This window comes from Sparus aurata, chromosome 10 (assembly GCF_900880675.1).
Source record: "Sparus aurata chromosome 10, fSpaAur1.1, whole genome shotgun sequence".
Taxonomy (NCBI): domain Eukaryota; kingdom Metazoa; phylum Chordata; class Actinopteri; order Spariformes; family Sparidae; genus Sparus; species Sparus aurata.
This window is the reverse complement of record NC_044196.1, coordinates 9,320,259-9,330,918: the sequence shown is the minus strand read 5'-3', so window position 1 is coordinate 9,330,918 and position 10,660 is coordinate 9,320,259. Positions and strand designations below refer to the sequence as shown.

General features: G+C 41.9%; 1 long non-coding RNA gene across 1 annotated transcript; it reads left to right on the top strand.

Moving 5' to 3' along the window:
* The first annotated feature begins 1,303 nt into the window (after positions 1–1,303).
* On the top strand, positions 1,304–1,700 carry LOC115589005 (uncharacterized). The gene is made up of 3 exons (XR_003985452.1): positions 1,304–1,415; positions 1,537–1,552; positions 1,636–1,700. It is a non-coding gene; the product is annotated as an uncharacterized LOC115589005 (long non-coding RNA).
* The last annotated feature ends 8,960 nt before the right edge of the window (positions 1,701–10,660 follow it).

Here is a 10,660-nt window from a genome sequence, read left to right as displayed (position 1 = left end):
ATACTTGAGCTCTTCTTCTGCTTACAGCAGCTGTAGTCACTTGGTTGTCTATCATTTTAAAATGTAGTCAAAATTGTCGCAATAGGTGAAAGTAGACAAAATAATTTTACCAAAATACTGAACTTTGTTACAATGAAAACAAAGCTAAGGACTATTTGAGTGGAGGCATTTTCTATCTGAAGATCTCTGTGCTCTGTTTGACCTCTTATCACATGTTGTTTTTCAGATATTAACTCATCAGCATCTCTCACAGTGAGTCCTGACAGAGCTCAACACTTCACCTCTGACTCTGTCTCACTGAGATGTAAGGGAACCTCTACTAAGTGGAGAGTGTGGAGGTCATCACCTGAGGGCAACTACCGGTCAGACTGCTCCACCTGGGGGACAATGACTGGATCAACATGCAACATAAACACTGACAATACCACTGATGCAGTATACTGGTGTGAGTTTAGATCGGGAGAGTTCAGCAATGCAGTCAACATCACTGTACAGGGTATGATTTCATTACATTATGTTTTTCTTGGGCTTATTACTTCAAACATCCCGTTGTGTGTTGAGGAGGACAGCACACTGACATGTTAAGAGTTCTGCCCAACACTCTGCTTCATCATCTCTCCAGTAATTAATGGTTTCCACACAATGATTTTAACCATGTATACATACAGATAATAGATTTGTAGCTGACCAGTTGTTCAGTTCTTAGGTCCATGAACACCATTTAAAGTCCAGTGTGAAGGATTAAGTGATATTTAGCTGTGAGTTTACAGATTCAGCCAACTGAAAGGGTTCTTGAACATTAGACACACAAGGTCTATGAAGATGAAACATCAGGTGCTATGATCAATGTTAAATCAGTGACAACAATGTAAAAGATCATCTCTCTCCATCAGCTCATTCTCAAGTTCCTCAACCAGCTGATCTCTGACTGAAACCTGGTATTCTTTGACTGTTTAACAGATGGAGATATGATCCTGCTGAGCCCTGCCCGTCCTGTGACTGAAGGACATTCTGTTAGTCTGAGCTGCAAATTAAGAAGTCAAACATTTGACTCCATTGTGTTTTTCTATCACAATGAGAAAGTCATTCAAAATGACAGCAGATGGGAGTTAAATATCTCTGCAGTGTCAAAGTCAGATGAAGGATTCTACAAGTGTCAACACTCAGGACGAGAGTCAGCACAGAGCTGGATGTCAGTTCAGGGTGAGTAGGATTAAAGCAATTGCTGCATTTTCTTGTAAACTGCTTGTTTTTGACTGAGAAATAAATTCACACAAATATTGTTTGCCTAGTTATTCCAGCTGTGTCAAGGCCTGACAGCTCTTCAATTCCTGTACTGTTGATTGTTGGGCTGGTTTGTGGAATCGTTCTTGTTATTCCTCTGCTCGTTTTGTTTTGCTACAGAGCGTCCAAGGGTGAGACCTTCTTCTTCTATTATTACATGTTCTTTAATTATTCAAATACACACACATACTCTGACCTCCTGAGAGAGAACAGCACTATAACATCTATCTAACAACAAGTGTCTCTTCACAGATTCATGCTTCGTCAGGTAGGTGCAACGTCAGGTAGGTGCAACACTCTCTCATCTCATGTTGAACTATTTAAATGTTCTATACCTGATAGGTGTTGTAGACCAGTCCAGTCTGAGAACACCGATGCAGACCATGTGGACTATGAGAATGATCTATACTCTTCTCCTCTCCACGGTAAGCAGATAAACTAATTTTTATTTGCTAGATATTATATTTTAGATGATCTAATAATTTCTTAGTTTGTTTAAAAAGGTATTGCAAACTAACCATTGCTTGATATTCATTTCTCTGTAGGTGATGTTTGTCTCTATAACACAATCGGAGACCGTCAAGAAGCTGAACATGGTACAGTTTATACCTTTTATTCATCATGGAGCTGTTAGAGATACTAGAATAAGACAATATAATTTAATTGTGAATGACTTATTGACGATCCTTGAGCATATTTATTTGTCTGAAATGACATATTTTAGACTGAGTTACACATCTAACAACAAGTGACTCTTTCACAGATTCATGCTTCGTCAGGTAGGTGCAACACTCTCTCATCTCATGTTGAACGTAACATCAACACATTTTCATGTTCCTATTTAAATGTTCTGCATCTGATACGTGTTGTAGACCAGTCCAGTCTGAGAGCAACAATGCAGATCGTGTGGACAAAGAGAATGATCATTACTCTGCTCTTCTCCATGGTAAGCAGTCAAACTAATTCTATAAATCTAATCTTATATACTTATACACTGGGGTCCAAAAAAGACCACTGCAAATATCTAATACTGTAACGTAAACCTGAACATAATCAGAAAGTGGTCAGAAAGTGTGAGTGTGAGCATCAAATCATTTCCAGACTCAAGTTTTCTAAAGGGGCATTGCATGTGTAGCCTGGTCATGGCTACCGTGAGCGCTCTCCACCCTTTTTTCTCTCCTGCAGCCGCGCCTCGACCACGCTCACCTCCACATACCTCCACCACCCGACTTAGGCCAGGGAGCCATCTAGCTGAACATACTCCATTGGGTCTTGGACAGGAAGCAATCGCAGCTGTCTTATCTACCTGGGGATGCACCTTCCTGCTACCAAGGTGGTAACCCAGATACAGTATCTCCCCCCTTACAACCGCACACTTCTTTGGGTTGGCCTGCCCGCAGCAGTGACTTGGGCATTACGGCCACCTGCTGCATGTGCTTGGCCCAGCTGCCACTGTGAATGATCACATCATCCAAGTAGGCAACCGCATATGCAGCATGCGGCCGCAGCAAAGGCTCTGTGAGGCGTTGGAAGGTGGCTGGAGCACTAAACAACCCAAACAGAAGCATGATGTACTGATACAATCCTTACAGGGTGGAGAGGGCCGTCTTGTCCTTAGACCCTGGGGACAATGGAATCAGCCAGTAACCCTTGGTCAAATCCAGTGTTGTGAAAAAGCGAGCCATGCCCAACCGATCCAGGAGCTTGTCGACCCGGGGCATCAGGTAGGCATCAAATTGTGGCACGTCATTTATCTTGCGATAGTCCACACAGAACCGGACAGTCCCATCCTTCTTGGCCACCAGAACTATGGGGCTACACCAGGCACTGTTAGACTCTTCTATTACTCCCATCCCCAGCATTGCCGCCAATTCCTCCTGAATCACTTTTCCCTTGTGTTCTGGTAACTGATAGGGCCATGAACGCACTGTCATGCCCAAGTGCATCTCGATGTGGGGCTATGAGGTCTGTGCGTCCTGGCGGGGGGAGAGCACATCATCAATGATCACCACAGAGGAACAAGGGGGAAGTAGCGGATTTTTGCACCTCAGGCCCCAGCTCATCTCTCTCTGTCACCGTTGTCACCAGGGAAACAGGCTCCGCCTCTCTCCAGGCTTTGAGGAGGTTGATGTAGTAAACCTGTGTTGCCCCTCCCATCAGAATGCAGCACCTCATAGTCGACACTGCACATTCTTCGTGTGACCACGAAGGGTCCTTGCCACTTGGTGAGTAATTTTGAGCTGGATGACGGGAGCAATACAAGCACTTTATCTCCCGGTACAATTGTCTTAATCTAGTTCCTCTATTGTGCGCTGTTGATGCTCCTGGGCCTTAAAGGGATATTTTGGGTTTTTTGAAGTGGGGTCATATAAAGTACATATCTATAGTTGATCTGTTTCCTACCATAATCACCGATCAGCACAGCCTCAGTGTGGAGTAGTAGAGAGCCGCTCCAGCCCAGATGCTCAGCTTTGTACTGCACTGAATGGGGTTCAGCAAAAAAGCGAAATTAACCACCTAAAACAAGGCTCACGTAATTTTTTTTTACATCAGTTCAAGTGTACGTTGTATAGGTAAAATTCACACCGCTTTACATTACTGTCAAACTGCGCTTTCTTTTGGCACTACATTTTCTCAACCACAGAACCTTCATATCCCTACGCATTAACGTAACTGGACAACAGTTGATCTACGAGCGGCAGCTGGACGAGAGGTTTACTTTCGATAAAAACGAAACTTAACTCTCCGTATCCTTCTGCATTAGTGCTCATGCATAGGGATACGTGGGTTCTGCGGTTGAGAAAATGTAAAAATGCCAAAAGAAAGCACGGTCTGACGGCAATGTAAAGCGGTGTGAATTTTACCTATACAACGTACACTTGATCTGATATAGATCTTTTTACGTGAGCCTTGTTTTAGGTGGTTAATTTCGCTGTTTTGCTGAACAACGTTCACTGCAGTACAAAGTGAGCGTCTGGGCTGGAGCAGCTCTCTACTTTTCCAAACTGAGGCTGCGCTGATCGGTGATTACACTAGGAAACAGATCAACTATAGATATGTACTATATATGACCCCACTTCAAAAAACCCAAACTATCACTTTAAGCAAATTCTCCCATGATAGCTGCCCAAGTGTGTGGAGTTTTGCTCTAAGGTCCAGGACCTACTGAACTTCATTTTTACTCACTGCAGACAACAGAGGATCTAACCTATCCCAATTGTGGCCATTCTCCTGCACAAATTAACAGATCATGGACTTCAAAGTTTTATTTCGACGCTCAACCAGACTGTTGGTCTGCAGGTAGTATATGCTGGTCTGAACTGACTTTATGCCCAATAACCCATAAAGTTCCTGTAGTGTACGTGACATAAATGAGGTGCCCTAGTCAATTAGGATCTCTTTCGGGATCCCCACTCTGGAGATGACCTGAAACAGTGCATGCGATGTACATCGCCCCGAATGTCAGGCTAATAGAATTGGGCCGTTATTCGGTCTAGTGTTTTATTGCCTCCCATGTGCCCAGCCATTGGGTTATAATTACCCACTTGGAAAACAGCTTCCCAGTGGCTTTTTGGCACCAGCAACTGGATAATTTCTTTTCCAGTCTGAGTGTCGCGACTCACTCTATATCATCTATCCCAAATCAAAGTAAGGTGTGAATATGCCTGGGCGGCATCCGGGCGCACCGAATGACCATCAATTTCTATCACTTGGTCCAGGGCAAAGCATAGAGTATCATCAAAAGACTGTTCCAGTGGAAAAATCTTCCAAGGAGTGTAATAAGGGAACCGACTGGGTTTTCGCAGGAGGCTTCACTTATTACAATCCACAGAAGATTTCTCCCCCCTGTCTGCAGCATCAGACAACCTCACAACGCCACTGAGCACCGCACACATATCCCATGTCCCTAATGGTCGTGAATGCATCCCCACACACTGACTCGGCCAATCCGTGCCCAAAATTAGAGGGTGCACCAGGCGGGAGCTTACTGCAGCCTTAAAGCTATGCTTTTCCCCCCATGTCTAATTTCCACTGGCACCACAGAATAGTTGTGAATAACCCATGCACACACATTATCTCAACCCAGGATGTCTCCACCAAAGCCCCGGGTTGGACCAGGCCCAGATAGATTATAGAATTCATGCAGCCTGATTCCACCATTGCCTGATGTATACCCCCTTGAATCCTTACCGGAATCCTGGACCGAAGGAAATGTGTGAGGGAGGGCCGGGGGACGGCTAGATATGTCCCGGCGGCCCGCAGGAGAGCTATGCTGCCGGAGTGGGGTGGCTGGGAAAGTACAAATCAACCAAAAAGTACAAATCAACGTCTACTCCTGTATTAGACTAGTGGGGTTAAATGTAAAGACTTTTGGATAAAGGGTTCAAGATGTGTCTCTCATATTTTGGCGCTGGCCAAATTATGCTGAAATTAATGTTGCATATTTTTGAATGATTGCCATAGTACACTACCTCACACGTGGTACCATTATGTTTGTCCACACAAGGCACAATTAAAGCCCCTGTACAGACTTTTCATTTAGTGTTGATTTTGGCGGCCCCGCTGGACGAAAGCGGTAGTGTTTTGCCGGAATGAAGACTGCATTTCCCATGAGCTCTAGCGCCCACTGTTGTGAAGACGTTTGTCTGGCCGGCGCGTGTAGATTTGTTTTGGAAACGTCAGAAAGACGACGGGACTTGCTTTGAAAACTTTTTTTTTTTTTTTTAGCAGCTATCTGCAGCGTGCATATGGACGAGGTAATGTGTCTATTTGTATTTCTACTTAATATAATATGCCGCCGGTGAAACAAAGTAATGCTGCTGTTACACTGCAATTTCCCAGCTATATATATTACCCACGGTGCTACAGAGCTAGCGTCACAGCAGAGTCACAGTGATTGTGATGGATGTTTTGTTCTAAGTAAGAAACTCAATCATTTATAATGACAGAGGATATTACCGATGCATCGTTGCAGGTTGGCTGGGCTGAGGCATACACACAGCTGAAATGGATGCGTGATCTAAGACGTTTGTTGTCGTTTTCCCGAGTGTAGTATCTAGAGCTAATCTAGTGATAACGTTAGCCAGCTTTGTTGTAACAACATAAATTCATGTATTGCTGTAAACTACGTCCCGCATTACATTTCATAAATGAAATAACATTTACAAACCTGTCTAGGAGGAATCTGGCGAATTCTGGATCCGACCCTCCCTTCAAGCCCCGCAACTCTCTCCATCTCTGGAAGGAATCGCCAGTGTTTATCCGTGTTAAGCCCTAGCTCGATCGGATTCCCTCTTGGCCTTTCGTTGGTCTTCAGTTTGAATTCTTTTTTTCTTCTTTGTCTCATTATCAGCCATGACAAAAGTTTTAGATCGGTTAGCACTGGCTAGCGTAGCAACAAAACAGCTATGCCGTATCCTGAATGTCGTCAGTTCCGGTCTGACTGCCGTAAATCGTTTCGTCAGTGGTCCGACCCGACCAATGCCTTTCAGAGGTATAGAATTAGACTACTTAGAAAAAGCGTATCTTCACGCTGATGGGCTCATTTGCTGTTGTAGGTAACAGAGACACATCAGCAGAAACCAGAGACTTTTCTATATCCAGTTAAAAACTCCGTACAGGGGCTTTAAGTAGTGTTTATGTAACATAAAAAGGGAGTTTTAGGTTAAACTTGGCTATCAATATTAATTAATGATCATCAGGGATAATTATTAATTATGATAAATGTATGATCCAATTAACATTATATCACCTTGAGGCAACACCCTTGAAGAAGATAATTCAGTCTCATAAAAAGGTACTGAACTGTTAGTAACTCTGATTAAATCAATAATTAACTTGACAACTACAACCAAATTAAGTCTGTGTGAAACAGCATTTGACTAACGTTGAATTGGCCATCTAGGAAAACAACACATGTCAGTTATATCAAGTCCTGTGCTAAGCCGTGCTATGGTATGCTACCTAAGCCCAGGTCAAGGTAAGCAGCCTTTGAAGAGAAGGTGCTTGTGGTTGCAGGAAAAGGTTGGATTCCAATATTGAATGCTGTTGTTGTGCAAGTTCTGATGAAAGTTGGCAGAGGAGGAAACAGTTTGTTCCTTTCATTTGCAAGAACAGAAGCTTGTGCTTACTAGCTTGGTTTTTCCTTAGATTATGAAGTTGGCAAGCTTTGCGTTGCAGCTGCTGGTTCTAACTGATCTGGAATGCTGGCAGGACCTTGTGACGCTGCAGTGAGGAGAAGTTCTTTGGGCCTGCTGCAAATGCAGCTTGCAGTTCTCCGCAGCTTGTTAGGCCCAGAAGAGGAGACCTTGAGGGCAGGCAGCCCCATGGGGGGAGGTGGAGAAGAGCCCTTGAGAATAAGAAGTCGAAGGAGTAGACGGCATCAAGTGAGAGAAAGAACAAGGAAGGCGCTGGCGTTTTGATCTGATCAGAGGGGGGTCTGTCTCCCTGACCAATAGTAGATTAAAACTGAACTTTGCACCCAGGTTTGAACAATGGTAAATTCTTGGTCACTGAGTTCAATTCAGAGTCCGTTTTGAAATCCACAATGAATGACTTCATCTGTGGGTCCAAACAACTCCCTGAAAGAAAAGCAACTTCATCACAGATATAGAATTTGATAAACACACACAAGAATCAAGTTAGGTGAAGAGTGACAATCAGCCGTCCCTAAAACACTTCCTCATTGGTGAACAAGATGAAAGACTGGAGTTGAGTTAAGAAACACCAGAATTCTTCAAAGCATCAAGCTAATATTATCATTTGAAGGAAAGAATTGTTGGGTTGTCTTTTTTAACTTATAAACACATTTTAAAAGATCCAAAGAATCTGAAGCCTCACATGATTCGTCATTTGTTACAGTTGAAGTGATTAAACTCACCATGTCTTGATTTTCATTTCTCTGTAGGTGATGTTTGTCTCTATGACACAATCGGAGGCCATCAAGAAGCTGAAAATGGTACAGTTTATACCTTCTATTTACCATTGACCTGTTAGAGATGCTAGAAAAAGACAGTTAACTCTCAATAATTCACTGATAAATCCTTTAAGATTAATCTAATGATCTCACATATTCTTTTATTGATCGTAAAAACACAGAGTGAGTTCTTTATTGGGAGTGTGGTGGTGGTGGTGGTTGGGGGGAAATAGAAAGGAGGGAGAGAAAGAGAGAGAGTGGACAGGAAAATATGGTCAAACATGTTGATCATGATGTCGTCCTGAATCTTGTTGACTTTCTGTTTCTTTCAGCTCAATAAACAAATCTGTATCAAATGAACCAACGGAACCGACGACAACATGAACAACTCCATCTGTACTTTGGCAGATTCTCTAGGATCACTGTGTGCAGCTGTCCTGAACAAATAACACACACAGCATTTTGTAAAGTTAATCTAACAGCAGCTCATTTAAAACAAGTGTATCATATGGTTTTAATCTTCTGTTGTATTTGGTATAAAGAGTTTAGATCATCACATATAATCATTGAAATGTTTGGTTGTTTACAATAATAATGATGATAATAATGGATTGGATTTGTATGGCGCTTTTCAAGACACCCAAAGCACCTGACAGGGTTCCAGGTTCCATTCATTCACACACAGTCATACTGGTGGTGGTAAACTACAATAGCAGCCACAGCTGCTCTGGGGCAGACTGACAGAAGCGTGGCTGCCATTTGGCCCTCCAACCACCACCACAAACATAGAGCAGTCATACACATTCACACGAGGCAAGGTGGGTGAAGTGTCTTGCCCAGATACACAACGGCCATGATGCCGTTGGCTGGGCGGGGATCGAAACGCTGACCCTCTGGCCATAGGTCGACCCACTCTACCACCTGCGTGGTTTATGTCCAGTATGTTCTGACACCTTTGTCGTTGTTTGTTGTTGCAGAGAACAAATATTATGTGTGGACACTTGGTACGAGGTGATAGTGCCACTTTAAAGTCAGCTTCTTTTTTAGCTTCTGATTAAAAAGAGTTAAACATTCATAACATTTAATGTATCTTAAGTGAAAAACATCCTGTTAACATACAAGCTTCTTCTGTCATTTTAAAAATGCTTGATATTCTCTATATTTCATGTTTTTATATATATATATATATATATATATATATATATATATATATATATATATATATATAAAAATGTATTTTTAAAAGGTGGTTGACCATTTTCCGCATCAATAAACTTTTTCCATCAATAAGCTGTCAGCAGTGTTCCTCATAGATTTAGAGGGAACAAAAGGAATTTTACTGAAGTTATGTTAGTTTGAAAAGTCTCTTCCTCTTTGTGTCACTGCTCACTCTCTTCATTATGTGACTTGGAGTCGAGCCTGTTCAGACAAATGTTGTCCTGCATGTCATTTATCTTCGTGTCTCAACATGATGCTTCATACTGTGGAACTTTTTAATATCTCATTTTCATTTATCTATGATTTATACTAAACTGGCACCAGAGATAAAAAGTAAAATGTGAAATGTATATATGAAAAAAGTCATTTTAGACATTTTAATATAGACATGTTACATATTATAATATATAATTGACACCAAATAAAAGATCTGACCTCATTTTATATTAAATGTAGTTTAGAGAGTATGAAGCACACATACACACAGTGTCATTGTACAATAACAACAGAAACAACAACAACACACAATGAAAACAATGAAATAGTGCGTCTATGACAGGATAACATGTAATGGTTTTATGTTTTCCTGGATGTGTTATAACGACTTATTCTTGATTTCATTTCGTATTTTGAGTACAGTACACTTGTTTTTATTTCCCTCAGTCCATATGTTTTCATATTGGTTTAAAAACCCTTGTATATTACCATCATTATAATTCTTTTTATTATTATTATCATTATTATTCTGATCCTTGTCTGGACTCCAGCAGGATGTATTGATCACTCAGTTCTGATGTGGACACTGACGGAAGTTGCAGCTGCTCACAGGAAGTTTCTTATCTTCAGTGTTGTTGCTACAGAATCTGAATGCTGTTGAGTTGTTTGAGTTAAACAACTGCTTGGAGGTAAGAAACTCTTCAGACACAGACATGAAAAGAAACATCTGAATGTTTTCATTTAATGCTGAATTCACAAGAAAGCATCAATCACTTACAATGTGTAAGAGCACTTACACAAAGTTTGTTTAATTCCTCCCAATGCGACGTGTCTTAAAATTACATGATTTCTTAGGGGAGTCTGGCGATATCACCCTTCTTTGGGCAGGTTGAGCTGGCTTGGGGTGCCCTCTGCTGGTCGAACTTCTCCAGGACCAGGGTCACACAGATGGAGGTGGACTTTAAACTCTGAACAAACCATCCATGAAGTGAGAGATCATTGATGGAAAGCAGGTTAAAGACACTG